At 33.6% G+C, this 17,803-nt stretch overlaps 1 protein-coding gene across 2 annotated transcripts in view; it reads right to left on the bottom strand.

Annotated features, from left to right (window-relative positions):
* The window catches only part of LOC106669003 (NACHT domain- and WD repeat-containing protein 1), a 220,857-nt gene that overhangs the window by 76,038 nt on the left and 127,016 nt on the right, over window positions 1-17,803 (bottom strand). The gene's annotated exons all lie outside the window — the stretch shown is intronic.

Raw genomic sequence — 17,803 nt, 5'->3', positions numbered from 1 at the left:
GAATGGAAATGTGATTGTAGTTGTGTGTAGATTTATTAGTCGGGGTGTATGGTATTCTGTGTCTTTCAGAGCTATTTCATCCTCCGTTCTGTGGTTAGGTTCATCAAGGAACTTGGTTAGGCCCGGTCTTAGTGGTTGAATTTTTTCTACGGTCATATTTTACATCGCAAAACTCTTCCTTTTACAAGTAAGTGTGGTACCTTAGTTTTTTAGTAGATGTGTTTGCTGGTTTCTTTGCATAAAATGTGGTGATTATTGTCCGTTAGTCGATAATTATTCAGAAATCGTGAGATGCGGTCTGGTGTGACGTAGTTTGCAGAAAAATATTTTCTTTATCGTGCCAACGTTTCGATCTTTATTGAGATCATCTTCAGGGCCTGGGATTTACAAACATTGTTTAAATTTAACAAATTCATGTAGGATGTGGAACAAAGTGAATTTATACAATGCAAAATATATTTTTTATATTCAATCAAAGTATTTCTACTCGCTCAAAGTGTTTGTTTACTGCGTAATTGTGTCGTTCATGCCTGACGTGTTTTTTTTCATCATTCAAATTTTTCAACAATTTAGCTTTCCTTTTCCTATTTATCCCCGTCTATATAATCCTGAAACGATAATCTGGCCGAACTACTACCAACGTTTTTTCCTTTCGTCGGCTATTTTTACCTCAAAGACGCCGACGCCTTATACAAAAATGTCTTTCTATACCGACTTCTTTCCCCACCCCTTCAAAATCCAACGTATATAAACAAAAAAACAGCAATATCTCACTGGCACTGTCAACACGACACGCAAAAATGGCACTCTTACACAGAAAACAAACACTTTGAGCGAGTAGAAATACTTTGATCGAATATAAAAAAATATATTTTTTTTGCATTGTATATATTCACTTTTTTCCACATCCTACATGTATTTGTCAAATTTGAACAATGGTTGTAAATCCCAGTCCCTGAAAATGATCTCAATAAAGATCGAAATGTTGGCAGGATAAAGAAAATGTTTTTCTGAAACCTACATCACACCAGAACGCATCTCAGGATTTCTGAATCTTTCCATCATCTTCATGTGCCGTTTTGGATTATACCAATCTTCTTTAGATGCCTATTCAGTCTTCAGATCCTGTTAAAAATCCTGTTAGAAGTCGCAGTTTTTTCCCGGTTTCCTCTGATGCATTATGTTGTTCCTTTTTTTCCAAAATATGCAAGAAGTTTCTTGGTTTGTTTCTGTCCAATAAGTGAGTTCCACTGTTTTCTCGTTTCCCATAGTATTTCTCTTTTTAGCGATGGTGCTGTTTTGTATCTGTTTTTATTGTTATTTTCGTAATTTTTTGTTGAACTTTTCAGTATTGAGTGGGATTGTTTTTAATCTGTGTATCACATCTGAAATGTAGTCTGTTTATGTCATGATGACTGTAGTGTTGCCTTTGTCTCCTGTTTTGTCAATTAAGTTGTCGTTAGGTAGTTTTTTCTTTATGTTTTTCTTTAATTTTTCTTCTGAGGTAGTATTAAAGAACGTTTGAGATTGATTTGTCTATTATTGTAGCTTCTAGGTGTCTTGTTCCTTCTTGTAAGTCCAATTGCTTATGTGTCTACTACGGCTTGTGTTATGTTAAGGTGTACATACACACAAAATTTTTAAACATGAACATTTTTAAATCTTTTACCACGTTGAAGTTAGTTTTACAACCAAATCAGAGCTGTAATGTAGCCACCAAATAGTATTACAACGTCTGTCATTTTTAATCTACTTTCATATAAATTTACCAAAAACTTAAAATGTTAGTTACAAATCAGTATTGAAGTTTTCGAACAATTTTACCTCAAGAACTTCCTAGGTTTACTGGTTTATATAACGAAATATCTATGTCTCTCTAATGCGAGACAGCTCTACCCAGACACATTCCGAGAATCAGGTCATTGGGATTATTCATCTTGAACGATTTCCGGTTAAACCTCACCAAGACCGATTACACTCCCTAATCAACCACAGGATAGACAATCCACCTTCCTTAACACGGTTCACGATATAAACAGTAATAAACTCGTCGCATCTCCACTGAAGCAAAATCCTTGTATATAATTATTACTACCAATTTCTAAGTGCATTGTGATAAATGTACTAAATGTCATTTTATACAATGATTACACTATAATACAATGGTAAACTGATATTTTAATGAAAACAATTATTTACACATATATACAAAGTGAAGTATTTAAGTAGATTCACTAGTTTTCATGGTGCGTTTGACCAATTAATATCTTTCAATTAATTAAGGTTTTTAGTTGAGATAAAAAAGTCAGTGTCACGAGCGGGATTCGAACCCACGATCTTCGGCTAGATACGCCGCAACTCTACCACTTGAGCTATCGTGACTTCGTATTTAAGTTGGTTGAACTAAATCCACATGTATATAATAGATAAATTATTTTTAAATTATATTAAATTAAATTATTGTACTTTTAAAAATGATATTCCATCAAAATTAAACTTAAATAATTGGTAATACCTGTCATTATTAAAAGCTATACCATAAAAAAATATTTATTTTAACATTGTTAGTTGTGATGCAATGTAATAAAGCAATGTTGTTCTTTTTTGCAGCACTTAGAAATTTCAGAAGTAAACCAATTTTTTTCTGAATCAGGTTAGCGTTTTAAAATTTTCAGTAAAATTTGAAAGGTAGGTGAGGGCGTCTGAAACGGGAGGTTGGTGGCTGAGTGGATCAAAGTCACGATAACTCAAGTGGTAGAGCAGCGGCGTATTTAGCCGAAAGTCGTGGGTTCGAATCCCGCATGTGACACTAGCTTTTTCGTTTTAACCAATACCTTACATAAAATATTAATCAATTGAAAGAAGTTATTTGGTCAATCGGAACACGAAGTTTAATGGACTTTCAGAAATATTGAAGCAAATTTATCACATGGCCAACGAATAACAAGAATAACAAATCGTTTTAACAAACCGTGCGTTGATGATTTATAAACTCAATTTCTTTAGCTAAAACTTGACTTAATTTAACTTAAATTAGCTAAATGAGAGAACAATATAAATTTAAATGTATTTTAACGAATATACTTAGCTAATTGAGTTATTCAATTAAGCAAGGGGAGAACAAATGTATTGAGGCAGTACTAATGACAGTACGTCTGTTCGTTATGCAGGAAGCGTTGCCATCGTCAATCATTATATGGACTTTTTCTTCTTATGTGCTTGCTAGAACTGAGTTCATTTACTTTAATTTTTCAGTAATCAGCTACTCAGTTTTTAAGAAACATGCTACCTCAATTTTTGTAACCAAATTAAACAAGTTCATCGTTCTTCAGTTTGAATATATATTTACAGAAAAACGCAATTAAGTTGTAATTCTTGTCTCTTTATTATTCGGCCAATAAAGTTGCACTTATTATTGCGAATTTTAGATAATGTGCAAGAAATTAATTGACTTTTCAAGAAACGTTTTAGTTAAAGCGGTCTCTGACCCAAACTAAATAAATTAGTGATTCGATGATAAAACAAGCGAAACTATCAAGAACAAAATCTCTGAGTCTACGATACTTTTGTGCCTAGATGGAATAGAATGACACTCAATGACACTCAAACAAAAAAAAAAAAAAAAAAAAGAACTCGACAGATTTTCTGACGATGTAACAGGTTACCATGAATTATTTATCATTAAAGCTGAACGTCTTAGCAAACATTCTCGGGGATTTGTCACTTACAGATACTATTAGGAGTTGTTTTCATCACTACATTTAAAAGTAAAAAAACAAAAAACCTAAATAAACAGCACCACATTACACCATGTCTTACCGATCCAATATTCAATTTTCACAATTTTCCATAAAAATAAATAAATACGCCAGAGGATTAAAATGAATTTTATTTGACGTAACCATTGTATGAATATATAACATTATTTCATTTTCTCTTTAACATCACAGAAATCGGTTAAACTTTAATTAAATTTCAATTCCCCATCCCTGGAATGGACGTATCACTTTTCAAAACGTCCGGATATTCGTAACAATCTGTTCTGCATTTCATTGAGCGGCGAGTTTATTCAATATACTCGGTGGAAGTGGAATTCAAACAATGGACCTTTTCTGAATGACAGGAGCAGCCCATTAGCCTTTTACAAATAAACAAACGGATAAATAGTTGAAAAGGGACAAAAGCCTGCCGAGTGGTAGATACGGGTAATTTTGGTTTGGCAAAAGAATCGTATGAATCAATCTCATCATTAATTCAACGTTCAACGATTCTACGATTTAACACGTTGTTTTAAAATTAGTAAAAATATTTGTTATCTGACCTTGACCAAATTTAAAATTTGAACAAATTTACAGCAGAGGAGATTATTTTTCATTCTTCCTTTCGCTTTATCTTAGTCTTATTTTTATTTTTGTGTGGTGATTAGTGACTGTTAGTCGATAATTATTTAGAAATCGTGAGATGCGGTCTGGTGTGATGTAGGTTTCAGAAAAACATTTTCTTTGTCGTGCCAAGGTTTTGATCTTTATTGAGGTCACCTTCAGGGCCTGGGATTTACAAACATTGTTTAAATTTAACAAATACATGTAGGATTTGGAAAAAAAGTGAATTTATACAATTCTAAATATATTTTTTATATTCAATCAAAATATTTCTACTCGCTCAAAGTGTTTGTTTACTGCATAATTGTGTCGTTATTGCGTGTCGTGAGGGTGCCAGTGAGATATTGCTATTTTGTCTTTATATACGTTGGATTTTGAAGGGGTGGGGAAGGAAGTCGTTATAGAAAAGACATTTAGACATTTCTTATTTGTATTTATTTCCAAGCAGTGTTGTTTGTGTGCCTATTTGTGTGAGATAAAATTATAGAATAGACTAATTGCAATTTTTCCCGATTAATATATACAGCAGTTACTTCACTGATTAAAGTACAGTAGAAATCCGTTTATCCTGTCTTGAAGGGGCACGGATTTGGTCGGATGATCGAAAGTCCGGATAATCCGAAAAGTTTTGATTTCATCAGATTCGTGTCATAAAAACGGAAAAACACACATACAAAAGTGAACACTTTTATTCATATATCAAGTAACATTTAAATTAATAGATAGGTTTGATTAGATGTATTTTTGTTTAAGTCCGCACTCGCGTTTCTCGAAAAATTTATACGTAAAAATAATATAAAAAACCTTTTAATGGAAGCCAACATACGAACAACACGACACAACAATGCCTGGTCTTTTAAAATAGTATACACCTTTTTATTATTTTTTATATTATTTTTTTTTAAACAAAAACGTGCCTTTCACGACACTTCGATCGTGTCACTTGTGAAAGGGCGATTTAATGGCTTTTAAGCAATTTTATTAGTATCTGGGAAAAACATTGAATGAACCTAACCCGTCTCTAGCCCTAACATTAATTCACCTAATCTGAACTACTAACCTGACCGTAATCCTGATCCTAACACTAAGCATAACTTAAAAACTCCGCGACCTTGGAAAAATTGCAAAAAAAGAGAGGAAATTCAAAAGGTGGGGTTGAGATGGGAATCCGAGTGGATCGAGGTCACTATAGCGCAAGTGGTAGAGTAGCGGCGTATATAGCGGAAGGTCGTGGGTTCGAATTCCGTTCGTGACACTGACCTTTTTTATCTAAACTAAAAACCTTAATTAATTGAATAATAATTATAGTTGATCCTTGTAGATATTGTAACAAATGGTTATTGAACGGAGAAAAAATATAAATGCTTCAAACCTAAATCATAATTATAGAAATTTTTCCAAGTTTGGGAAGTTATATTAATGATACAAGCGAAAACGCAATTTATACGAAAGGCAAATTCTTACGATTCTTGAAGTTTGTTTAATGCATTTTTGGCCGGATCATCAGCCATTTCATACACTCAAAATCGGACACTTGTATTGAATTGTTTATATTCTATAATAAATAACTAGGCATAACGATTATTATTTGACTTAAAACGTAAACACAACTTTAATAACTTTTTTATTTCATAGAGTGTTTCTCATTTTGTTAATACTTTTACACTCTTTAGATTAAAAATAAACAAAATTTGTTCAGTTTAATTCTTTCCAGAACCAACTTGTAGAGTGAGTTAAGTGGTGTTTTAAATTGTTTTCTTTTGTAAAACAATAAAATTTATAGAAAAATTAATTATTAATTTAATTGATTCTCGTAAAAGTGTGATGATGGCAGTGATGAGGATATTAAGAAGCGGGGTTTGTACTCACCAGGCACTGCAGCATTCTGGCTTATTGTACTTTCCTAATTTCCTAATACAGGGCAATCGACTCAATCCTTCTTTTCAGAAGTATTTGGTCATTGATAGTTGCTGCTACAATATCATTCCCTAGAAATGTGTGGTGATTACGGCATTAGAATGGCTCAATTACGCAGAAAACAAACACCTTGATTGAGTAGAAATACTTTGATTAAATACAAAAAATATTTTTTTTGCATTGTATAAATTCACTTTTTTCCACATCCTATATATTTGCTAAATTTAAACAATGTTTGTAAATCCCAGGCCCTGAAGATGATCTCAATAAAGATCGAAACATTGGCGCGATAAAGAAAATGATTTTCTGAAACCTACATCACAGGAAACCGCATCTCACGATTTCCGAATAATCATCATTCCCTATGTTTACTCTGTATGCTCTATTGATCCATTGCTTCGAATTCCTAGACGATGTAGGTGGCTGTTTATTCCTCCTCATTACATAATCTGCAAACTTGATGTTATGTAAATGTTTTCTCAGATGCGAGTGACCCGTTAATATGACCTCCTCTGAGTGATGACCAACCAATTACTTCCCTCTCCAAATGAGCAGTTAGTTTGGCAGCCTCTGTGAGGGTTATTTTAGCATAAGTCGTAAAATAGTGGTTTTATAGTGTACAAGATTGCACCGGGAAAAATGCTTTGGCTAACGACGGACGTAGCATCCGTTACATCGCCGATTGGCATTCTCGATTGGCGCGCTCTACCATCCACGATGGTCTACAGCGATTTTCAGTCATCGGAAATCTCTTTCAAACAGAATATAGTGGTCGACCGCGATGTACGAGGGCTAAGGATGATCATTTGCTCTTTTCGCACTACCGAACCGTCATTTATTATTCCTTCATATGTAGTTAATATAAAGGGTCGTTGTATAAGGTCGAACCCTAAAAAATAATCAAAAGGCTTCGTGAGAATAATCTAGTCTCTCCACTTCCCGCAGCAGGTTCTACTATTAGAGAGGAATCGACAAGAAAGGGCAACTATTCGCAAATTAGCATCTCGCTTGTAGACTTGAACAATGGAAGGTTCTTCTCTTCACCGATGAGTGCCGGATTGGTATGCGGCTGTAAGATGACCGGTACCATGTTTGGAGAGGCGCAGAGAACGCTTTGCTTCATGTGCCATGCTCGAGGTTCAGTCTTTTCAAAGACAGTCTGTATGAAATGGGGTAGAATCCACGTCCAATCTATCTCAACTTGACACCCATTACTTAGTGGACGTTGAGATTACCACTATGAATTCGCAAGCAAGTTCTCCTGTCAAGAATAAAACAGTTATAGGACATAGTAACGAGACAGGTTACACATGGTTTGACGCCACGAACAAGCTTTCAACAGCTTTAAACTTTCTGTTGAAGACTTAAGGTCCTCCACGAGGATGGACAAGGTAATAGGCGTTATTAAGAGCAATACTAAGTCTCCAATTGTTAGTTAAATTTTAACCTATCGCTAAATAGTTTTCAGCGTTTCGGTGAATTTTCTCTCAAACTATCATAATTAAAGAATTTTTTTTTAAATTCATGATTTTCTTATCCCGTTTATTTTGGTTTATAATAAAATAAGTGTGTTTAAGTTTGAAATAAACATAAAAGTACGAGTGACCTGTTTTTGTCTTTTAATATATTTAGATATTGAGAAACTGGACAGTCTATTCATCGAGAAAAAAAATATTCTTCGATCTATTGCTTTCTTATAGCAATACAGTATGGTAAATGGTTTGTAATTTATATCTTTTCCATACGTTTTATACAAAGCGGTAAATTGATTTTCTTGTTATTGTGGCCTTTCATCGTCTTTTAATAAATATTCCCGACACTTCATGTTCCAAAATCCTATATTATTATCTTTGTGTGGTGTTTAGTGACCGTTAGTCGATGATTATTTGGAATTCGTGAGATGCAATCTGGTGTGATGTAGGTTTCAGAAAAACATTTTCTTTATCGCGCCAACGTTTCTATCTTTATTGAGATCGTCTTCAGGGCCTGGGATTTACGAACATTGTTTAAATTTAACAAACAAATGTAGGATGTGGAAAAAAGTGAATTTATACAATGCAAAATATATTTTTTATATTCAATCAAAATGTAAATCCCTGAAGATGATCATAATAAAGATCGAAACGTTGGCACACTAAAGAAAATGTTTTTCTGAAACCTACATCACACCAGACTTCATCTCACGATTTCCGAATAATTATTATCTTTCTTGATGTTTCTATTGTGCTGTTATCTAGGTAGACTTGTTTCCACCATCTTAGCAACTTTCACTGGATTTTTTATTCTACGCTATTAAATCTTGCTGTGATATATTGTTTTGTTCATACTATTCCTTTCACATGTTGCTTGAATAATATGTTTTTAAACATGCAATGCTTCAAAAATGGTTTCGTTAATGTATTAAATAAGTAGTATTAATTATTTATTACAATTACTACTGTATGTCTTCATTCTTTAATATATATACAAAGTTTACAAATCGGCTGTATATATTACATAGCAGGAAAGACGTTCACCATGGCTTAAAACCATCTGAGCGTAATTATTTATTAACTATTAATGGTTTTTTAAACGTTACTTTAAGTTTAACCATGATTTAAAAAATTCAATATTAATTTTTAAGTGTACTTAAGAACAAAGGTATACGTTTGCTTTTCATGTATGGTTTGAATTCTTGAAACATTGAGAGGGTAGTCATTAGGAGCTTGTTTCGCTAAGTAGGGCGGTAGAGTACGTCTAATCGATTTTTGCCGCAAAGCAACGATACACTTCAAGTAGAAATTTTATCAACACGATAGCGGTCATCGTAAGCTATTTTGTCGAGACAAAGTAAACAATCCGAATCGTATTTGTATCTCCAGTTTTTTATTAATTAATTTCAACACTTTTCCCGTTTGTATGTAGCTTTTATCTTTGCTACAAGGATCAGAAGGTTACATGATTCGATTACAACGTGAGTACTTTTAATGGAAAAGTTACACATAGAAATAAACACAGGATTTTTCCAAATTGAAATGACGCCGGTTATTAAAGGTCGGTTTGAAAGGCGTGCATAATTACAAATGTAAACCGTGGGCTTACAACGCGATGCGAAATCTCGAGACAGAGACCATTATGTTTGCAGGAAGCGGCTTACAGCAAGTTTACCTTCAGGATTACGAGCCAGAGGATATTTATTCCTTCTTATAACTAATCCCTTGTAAAAACATTTCTTTCCCGATTCGGCCATGGTCCGGCGAATTGTGGACATTGGCACTCGACCCCTTGGCTCGTCTCCACGGACCCACGTGCAAACACATCAATAAGAATTTTATTTCTCCCGATTGACCTCTGGCTTTTCCTCTTGATTAAATAACAAGTTTCCTACTACTTATGGCTATTTTTTTAATACATTTCATGCGTGATCAAAAGTTAAAAATCATGTGAAATAAGTATTTACACTTCGTTTTAATATTCCTTTTTACTTTCATTGTAGAATCACTTACATTACAATCGAAAGATATTGGCTTGTAAGATCAAGTATCAAGAACAATAGTATATAAAAGATAGAATTGTGATGTAAGTTCTTATATAGTAGAAACTGTTTTCTTCGTATATTTGAGAGATAGACAGGTCGTAATGGTACATGTATAATACTTTTACGAAAAGCATTCAACTTATGTCTGAATAATTTTTTACAGAAAGGTAATTATACAAGTGAGTAAATGAATGAAAATGTAGTTTTTTAACACAAAATGTACACCACTCTTTTAACTGTATAAGCATCAAACTGCATTGACTCTACCGTCCGCTGGAAAAACGGAAACCTAAGGTAGTGAAGATACATGCACGATATTATATGTAAAAAGGTAAATAAACAACTAAAATAATTACTTCTTTAAAAAGTGAGAAATTGAACAATATTCATATGATAGTTATACATATAATAACAAGGAAATGTGATTTTTTGCTAACACAAACAGAAAAATGATCATAATAATAAAATTGACGTCATAATTGATGGTTTAATTAGCTTCCAGTTTAGCCAGAATTTAAGTCTGAAAAATTTAAGTACGCTTTTAACAAATTTGAAACGTGAAGAATTGACCTTTTCAAATCCAAGAGGATGCCGGCTTGATTGCTGAAATAAAACTTACTATGAGAAAACATTTTTAATAAGCTAAAACCCAGTTCAAAGGTTAAATTCTCTAAAATGGAATTTACTGTTGGTTATGTTCCTGGCATATTTTTTCTGGCACAAAAAATTTTACCCTCAATGAAATTTAGCATGAAAGAACGACATATTTAATCCTGTGGGAATGAAAATTGAAATGCGACGAGTTTCTGATTTGCAATCCAAAGTGTGATGTCGATTCAAATTTCAGCAGTAAAAATGTGTGATGACTAGTGACCGTTAATCCATATTTATTTAAAAATCGTGAGGTGCGGTCTGGTGTGATGTAGGTTTCACTTTTCATTCACTTTTCCACATCCAAAATGTAATTGTAATATGTAAACAAATCCCAGGCCCTGAAGATGATCTCAATAAAGATCGAAACGTTGGCACGATAAAGAAAATGTTTTTCTGAAACCTACATCACACCAGACCGCATCTCACGATTTTTAAATAAATTTAGCTGTAAAATGGACAAATTGGATTGTACAAATTTAGATTTTTTCGAATGCAATCTTTAATTTCCTTAAAATTACTATTTGATTATAGCCATCTTTGTACAGGGTGTCCGTTTTATATGGCCCGATTGAATTCTTCTTGATCCAATAACGCTATAAATATTTTAGTCTAGTTTCATATTTTTCCTTTTTTTGAAGAAAAACTGTACAGGCTATCTCAGACCCAGTTCAATTTCAAAATTTCAAATACGATCCTATACATCCTGGCACTTCATCTTAAAGGACTTTTTCGCTTAAAACAATGGTGCAATGCATTTAAATTGATCAGGGGAGATTGATTGACAAATATTTTCTATCCTTTGCCAAAGTTCTTCAACTGAGGTTGCTGGATTATGATTAACGTAGTCACTGTTTTTTAAATTGCCCCACAGAACACTCAAGAGGAGTTAAATCGAGTGACCAAGGAGGCCAACAGATGGGGTCATCAGGTCCTATCCACCTATTCCGGAAGTGATGATTCAAATAATGTTTCACCTGCAAAGAATTCTGTGCGCATCATCCATCAAGCTGGAGAATCATTCTTTGTCGTTATTGCAGAGGAACATCATCTGTGTTGGCAAAAATTGAGGAACTGAGCACCATTTAAATTATTTTAAAAATAGGTCGTTTTAATTTATTTCCGAAAAGTCTACACAAAACTTTGATACTGTGAACCATCTGATTGATGACAAGACGAAATTCTCGAATTTTTCCTCTGTCCACGTTCGAAAATTCTGACGGTTTAGTATACCATTAGAGGTGAACTTGCATTCATTAGTTCATAGCATATATTTCGTCAGCCTCCCAAATCGACATTTGTGTAAGCAACGTTAGACGCCTGCCATAATCAGAGTCCTTAAATCCCTGGACAAGATGAAAGCGATAAGGTTAAAAATTGTAAGTCCGGAGTACATGTCTAATTTTATTTTTTGAAAAACATGAAACCTTTCCACCATTTCGGAGAGAGGAATTCAGGTTTTCGCGAACATACAGTAAAATTTTCAGCTCTTATGGACTGATGAATCCAAGTTCATCTCTAATGGCATACCAAACCGTTGGAATTTTCGAACGAGGGCTGACAAGAATTTCCTACTCTTGTTGAACTGCGCTTGAGGTACCCGGTGTAATTATTCTACAAAAAAAGGTAAAAATTTGAAACTAGGCTAAAAAATATTAAACTCGAATTTTTGTTAAAAAGTCATTTTATTTGATTGCAACATAGAGTCAATCACAACCTTATTCTGCAGATACTAGCTAGAAAGCTGCACAATAAATAGTTAATAGTTTAAGTTAATTTAGATTATATGAAAAATAAAAAAATGTAAAAGTAGAAGAAAATAATTTTTAACGAAGATAGTTCGCTGTTGATGTAAGCTCCAGGGAGCTTTAAATTCCGCGGAAGCTTTGTCGATCGTTCTGCCCGTCGGAAAGCACGGGCGGCGAATTAAGTCTGTCTAAACCCAATTTATTACAAATGGCAGTTCCCTCGGGTTTCCCCCTTTTCTTGTTATTAATCAGTGCCATGGAATTAATTTATCCCACCGCGACAGCAAGAGACGCTAATTCGAGTGAGGCCTAATTAATGAAATTCCTCCTGGTTTCGGTTCGTTTGACCCTTGTTCGTTGTGTTGTTTCAACCATTTTCTCACCTGGTTACAACTGTTGTTATTTCTTTTTTATAGTCATCAGGTACGCGGTTTAGGTTATTAAAATTTGCCGAAATAGGATTTCAATAAAAAATCAATACATTTATTCTCTTCTTTTAAACTGCTCAGTCCGACTGAAAGGTATGTTCAATAAAAAGTCAAATGCCAGTTTCTGTAATTATTGACTAGCTCACTTTTGTACGGTTCGCAAACACAGTTAATTATCTGGAACTTTTATGTGACTCTAAATTAACCTTCAGCACACATATAAACAATTTAGGCACCAAAGGAAAATTTGTAATTACGACCCTATTCACATTTCCTTCCCTTAATTCTACCGTCTCTTCAAATACAAAATAACCTTCAAATAAAGTTCTTTTAAAGTTGTACTTCTATATGCGACCAATGTGTGAGTTCAGTATGTAAAGCTGGTCTCAAAAGACTTTAAAACATGCAAAATCTTTTTAAAGATTAGCAATATGGCTAACTTTTTCCCCCTGTCATAATATCGTCATGCTTGACGTAATTATGAATTCGTCCTGCGTTTAACTTTGCGAAATAAAAGACGGTAGGTCCTGATGAATGTGATTCAGTTAGTAATCATTCTTAAGTACATCATTAAAGGCGATCATCTACATTTGGAAACGTCATACTGATCAAAGAAACTCAATATATTCCAACGACTAATAATTATTTGCCCTTTTTGCCTATCTAAATAATTTTACGGGCTTTTTATTTTTTATTGCAAATTGCGACTCTTAATTGGATTGCGCTTAAGTTAATACTGAAATGATCTGGATTGTGACCTATGATCTTTAATCTGAGGAGAGGCCCGAAGTAACTGTTTTTAAATGTCAATACATTTTTCCAAACATAATAATTTTTAATAACCATAATTATCGTTCCATCCATTAAATTTCGTGGCCCGATTGACCAAATATGTTCTTTCAATTAATTACTGTTTATGTAAGAATAATGGCAAAAAGGAAGAAAAAATAGAAAGGTGGGGTTGAGATGGAAAGTTGGTGTCCGAGTGTGTCGAAGTCAGAATAGCTCAAGTGGTTGAATAGCGGCGAATAAAGCCGAAGGTCGTAGGTTCGAATCCCGCTCGTGACACTAACTTTTTCATTTGAACCAATACGTACATAAAGATTAATTAATTGAAATAATTATCATGGTTTTAAATGTCAGTACATTGTTCCAAACATTAATAAACAGAATTATCGTAAGTGATTGAATCCTATATAAATTGGTAGCTAGTGGTTCTGAGATCGAATCATTCCATTCCTCTTCTTCTTAATTTCAGAAAAGCAAAGTAAAGTGGTTGTAATCCATCTTCCGAGATATTAAAAGAGAACCTTGACGGCAAGCCCACTTCTATGAAAAAAATTAATTTATTTTCAATTTCTTTTGATTTTTAATTTTTGAGTTTTGCTTAAAATTTTACACATATGAAATTGAAATGAGCACAATCTTGATTCAACTTTTGGAAACGAAAAAAATAACGAAAATTGATCAAAGTGTATCTATAAAACCTAGATTAACGATGTTAGTTGCATTTCCCGGCCTCATAATGTGGTTGGATATACAGGGTGTCCGTTTTTGACGGCTCGTCTGAAATTCTCATGAACCAATGACGCTATAAAAAAACGTGTTTAATATTTTTTTTGTATAGCTTCAAATTTTTAACTTTTTTGTAGAAAAATTATTCAAGGTATCCAGTTCAACTTCAAAATTTCAAATAGGACCCTATACATCTTGACAGTTTTAAAGGGATTTTTACGGTGAAAAGAATGGTCCAATCGGATTTTAAATTGGTCAAAAAATGACAAAATTGTGTCAAAAAGAAACCGGCAGCGTAGCATCGAGGTGGAGATGAATATTTAACTGTATTTGTGCAAAAATCTGAATTCTTCTCTCTGAAATGTTGGAAGGGTTTCAGGTTTTTCAAAAAATAAAATTACAGATGTACTCCGGACGTCAAGCAGTATCGCTCTCGTCTTGTTCAGAGACTTCGGGGCTGTGATTATGAAAGGCGTCTAACGTTTCTTGCTCAAACGTCGATTTGGTAGGCCGAAGAAAACGTTCTTCCAAACATTCTATGGACTGATGAATCCAAATTCACCTCTAATGACATACTAAGCTTATCTCTTCGGTCACCCCCAACTCCAATTGACTATTGACAGCAACTTCAGTTAAAGAACTGTATTCCTCTTTCTTTCTGTCGCGAGTGTGAGCATGTGTTTTTGGGTTTGATTTAGTGGGTTTTGACTATTCTTTTTATTGTATATGAAAGAATGTAAAGACAAATTAAATTTAAAAACGGACGTCCTTGACCATGATGTACTCATCATGAACATACATGAGTACGACTATTGTAGATATAGATTATCATTTGGATGTCTTATTAAAGACTGAACGTACCATGTTTACGTACACATATTTGCACAAAATAGGTAATTTTTTGGCGAATATTAGATTGGGTGAACGGATGCGGTTGTTTTCAATTTTCCAAGTTTAGCATCCAAACTAGCAAGTGGACCAAAATACTACTTACTTCCTCATACGATCGGGATAAATTTGATTTGGGTTGAAAGAGATTTTTTGTCCGTCAAAGTTAACTCTTTGATTTTGTTCCGTAGTCTATTCTCATGCATCCACTTTTGATTTCGGCACATTAGGAATTTACAGGGTAAGCAGCATTAACTTTGCAAATAACGATTAGGAATATTTAAAGAAAGTATTTCTGGATGTGAGAAAGGAGTTTGAGTCGAATCCACGTGACTTTCTAGTAATGAATTTAGCCTCGCTTGATATATATTGNAAGAGGGGAGGAGATGCTGATTCCTAATTTTGGTATGTAGATTCCTGCACCACTCCCTCTACATTTGATAAGTGAGGGGCTCGCTTGATAGTCTATCCTTTCTTCTTATTTAACAGACAGAATAAAAACAGGTGAAAAACCTGTAAATTTGCTTCCTGTGAAAATGGGTGTTCTATAGAGTTATATTCTGGCCCACTCCTATTTATAATTGCACAATTTTTTTTTAACTTTACGTAGGATAATATTACTCTAAAGAAATCATTTGAATAGGGGTTTAATGCATATGGGCTGCATTTAAGAAACATGAGAGAAGATCGGTTTTCATCAAGTCAATTGAAATATAATTGATTCAATTACAATGGTGTCCTCACAGAAATTTTTGACCTCACTTTTTTGTAACAAACGTTTATTTAACGTTTAAACATAATTTAAACGTTTATTTGTAACGAAATCACATTACACTCTTTTCTCAAATGAAATTTTTTGCTGCATATCAACCATTCGTAAAAAACGAGATCATCACATTATGCTTTAACTCTAAAAAACACATTTACTCTAACAATGTAATACAACTTAGCAAAGAATTGAGAGAGACCAGAAAGAAAAAATCAAAAATTCAACAGTACATTCTACCTCTTAGAACTAGAAATGGGTGGAGGAAGAATTGATTGGAAATATTAATGTAAATACAATTTTCTGAACTGCAAGAGTAAATAAAGATTCGGTCAATATGAAAGCTTATCAAATGTAGAACTGGTTAACTTGAAACTTTGAAAAACAATGCCATACCAGTAGGTCGTTGTCCTGATGATTCTAAATGAAGGTCCATATACAATGTATCTATGTATAATAAAGTCTGTAGACGTTTGTAAATAAATCAAAGTTTGATTACGAAGAGGAAGTAATTTCCGGATAAAGTTCTTCAGAAGTTTTTCGACTGCTTCGAATAGTCGTTAATAATTATATTCGTTCAACAACTCTATTCTTTCTGTTTAAAAAACCAACATTTTGACGACTTCAGGGTGCTATCTCTTCTGAAAATCACAATCTAAAAAATGCTATCTTTCAGTCCGTGTGCAGGTCATCGAGGAAAAGGTCGAGCAGGAATAGACTATGCAACCCTGCTTAACTTCCTTTTAATACATTATATTATTCGAAAAATAAAATTACGTTTTGAAGGACTAAGTTATATTGGTTAAATAAATATGTTATATCTACAAATTTTATGTAAATTCGGATTCTTATTCACTAAGATGAGAATAAGACTTCACTTATGTATTTATTAATTATCTTAGCAACTTTATACAATAGATTAATGATTTCTTCTTCAGTGTAGACGTAAGAGTTAATGAAACGGGAACGTATTTACGAAAATGAGATTTCACCATGGAGAAAATGCTAAAGTTATTATTTTTGTTCCATTTTTTAGGATGTTTTCGTGTTAACTAAAATAAATCATCTTGCTTTATTTCGATTATTGCAAATATTACCATTATTTAACAAAACATACTTCTATTTCCTTTTTAAACAAAAGAGAATGACTGTTCATTAATTTGAGTCATTTTTATAATTCATGTTCTCAGTTATTATGATTTAATCAGAACAGAAGGAAGTTAATGGGAAAGCCAAAAAGCCAATCTGTTATTGGGGAAATGTTCTTTATAACGAAGTTTCCCGGTGAACGGAGCCGCAAGTTACCATAATGCACGCTGTTAGCATGATGGACTAATGTAGTTAACCGGGTCTTACTATTGTCTACAAGAGCCATACTCTTGTTATTACTACACATAATTCATAGCTAAATACTTTCATTCCTTTGTGCACATTAATCTTTTCGTAACATGCTTTTACTCAAGTTAATATATTTATTCCCATAAGGTTGCACACCATAGTAACAAGATGATAAAACCGAGAAGAAAAAGTCATACGTTAACAAAATTGAACAGTAATTTTTACATGATTCCTAGGACTGAAGGGAAGATGAAACACTTGGAAATATTATTATAGCTAATTAAATCCAAGTTATAGAAACGACCTACACGTCATGTAGAAAACCAGCATTTCAGGTAAGTCGAGCGGGTCAGAGGTGACAGATTATCAGCCAGCCAGATATCGAGGACCCAATTAGCCTAGGGGCCAGAGACGATAAAGCGCCCTTCTTATCATCGCAGCCAAACACATCAGCCCTTAGACCAATTAAACTAATTAAACAAATATATATAAAACCTCTTGTATCTACTACGAGGGGGCTCACTCTTATTGTTGCGTTCTGTCCGTTATAGTGTCGGTTCCACTTTGTAAACTTTTACAAATGGGGGCGTCTGTGGCCGCAACGGTTTTGGCGTTGAAACGGCGCTCATTACTGTAAGGGAAAGGTCCTGGGT

This window comes from Cimex lectularius, unplaced genomic scaffold (genome assembly GCF_000648675.2).
Source record: "Cimex lectularius strain Harlan isolate CLEC.00 unplaced genomic scaffold, Clec_2.1 scaffold148, whole genome shotgun sequence".
NCBI lineage: Eukaryota > Metazoa > Arthropoda > Insecta > Hemiptera > Cimicidae > Cimex > Cimex lectularius.
The sequence above is the reverse complement of the archived record's forward strand: the minus strand, read 5'-3'. Positions and strand labels throughout refer to the sequence as shown.